We start from the raw sequence: 2,140 nt of genomic DNA on the forward strand, positions 1-2,140 counted from the left end.
CAGCCTATTGTGATGTGGGCAGAGCGGGTGGCAAGCAGAGGAAGGGTTCATTTAGGCATTTGCAAATGTTTGATGACAACATGAAAACAATGAAAAAAAAACCCTGTGAAATATATCTTTTGCTGTGATTTTGTCCCGCATGGATGGATGGATAAGACCCTGTTTTCTATGAGAACTGTAGTAAAGCTATTAAGAACTAGTTGGTCTGCTTTTCTTTTGCAAGCATGTGTTTTAAAATTGTATATTTCGTAAAGGATAAATCATAGCCCATAAAAAAGGAGCAAACACTTTTCTCCTCCCTAGATTAAGTGCTTGGACTACATGTATTCTGTCGTCATGTGATCTGAAGCCAAATTGGAATTGTAGTCAGCCTGGGTGAATCTGAAAATCCTGTTGAATTATTGGGGATAACTCAGAGAAACAGGTGGGGGCCTTCTTCCAAGAAAAGCCTTTTTCTGCTCTTGAGATTATAGATTCCCAATTTCTGCAAAAAAACAGACATGCAACTGGTTGCCATGCAAGGCTGCATGTGTTGGGAGCCTCCGTGGGAGGAGTCCCACCATAGGGGAAGGCAAGGGCACAAATAATGACTCAAGTTTAAGAGACTGTGATCGAATGCAGGGGCCGAGTGATACTGATCTTATAATGTAAGGGGCTTGGACATCATACCAGCTGCCATGGGTTTGATTAATGAGGCATTAAGGAGATCGAGTGACACTTACAGCTAGTTACTTATGGTGCTAATTTCAAAACACTTTGCAATAGACAAAGAGACTCTGCTCATAATGCAAAGTAATTTGTGGTGTGTTCCTGGTGAATACATTTAGCGAAGCAAATATAGTTATGCAGAATTTAAATTAAGGTTGACACTAATGTAAACAGAGCCCAGGAACCACTGTCCAATAATTTGATGAGGACACAGGTTTTAATCAAGCCTCTTCCACTAAAATAGCAATTTAAATCCCATCGTTTAAACTGGATAAAATGCTTAAGCCATGAAGGTTGAGGAAAAAATAGAAATTTACTGGAAAAGAAAAAAGAAACACAATATATCTGAGGGAAAAGGTGACTATGCTTTGACTGAACAGAGGGATTTGCATGTTGATATAAATATCAGGTTGATTTCAAGGCCAGAGTCTGGGTGTTTGAAAGCATTTACCATATATCTTGTTTTTTTTTATCATGTATCTTTTTTGTTGTTGTAAAGTTGTGGATACATTTTGGTGGTAGTGATCTCAGAATGAAAGAAAACTCCTCTTCATAAGAAATGGAGGTTCTAAGCTGATTCTAAGACTCCTGAAGGATTATTTTATTTATTAAGAGGAGAAGTCCTCCCTGCCTCCAGTGGATTCCTAGTTGAACTGAAGAAATTCCCTGTTGGAGGGGGGGCAGCAGGAGGGGCGCCATCCCCAGGGTGGGCTTTCCAGGGTCCCCAACAAGCGCTCACACACTGCTTTGTCTAGGTTTGCCAGTTTATTTCCCTCGCTCACAATCCTTGGGGGAGGGGTCAATCCAGGCATTAACATTCATTAAAATGCCAGCAACCAAGGTCTGGGCCTGGGAGGTTCTGTGTACAGGAAACACAACCAAACAAAACAGCAATGAATTCTGTCACTCTGCTCCGGAAAGGAGAAATGGGTGATGTTTTGCCAAGTTCTCCTAAGGTCTCTTGGCTTTACTGCTGGCCAAGGAGCAGGAAGGTAAGGGAAACCTAAATTCTTTAAACTGTGACTCTGACTTCTCCAAGTCATGTGAAGGATGTGTCTTCAGGGGAAAGAATTTGTATGATGACATATGTCTCCATACCTATGCTAAAGAAAGTGCCAAAAACTATTTGGGAAATAACACTTTAGGGTAAAGTGTTCTCGAAGTGATTCTAGCAGTAATGTTTGTGGCCCTTCACCTTAGATAGGGAAGATGAGAAACTTCCATGCTTAAAGATGAAGGAGGGTTGGAGCTGGGGATGTAGCTCAGTGGTGCTTTACCTGCCCAGCAAGGGCAAGGTTCTGAGTTCTATCCCTCGTATGGCAAAAAAAAAAAAAAAAAAAAAAAAAAATGAAGGAGAGTCTCAGTTTTTATTATGTGTCAGACACCGGCACAGCAGGACCAAGAAGACAGGGCTTATATAGACACTGATCCC

Source organism: Heterocephalus glaber, unplaced genomic scaffold (genome assembly GCF_053883595.1).
Source record: "Heterocephalus glaber isolate CG9 unplaced genomic scaffold, H.glaber_assembly_v1.0 deba00001532, whole genome shotgun sequence".
NCBI classification, from domain to species: domain Eukaryota; kingdom Metazoa; phylum Chordata; class Mammalia; order Rodentia; family Bathyergidae; genus Heterocephalus; species Heterocephalus glaber.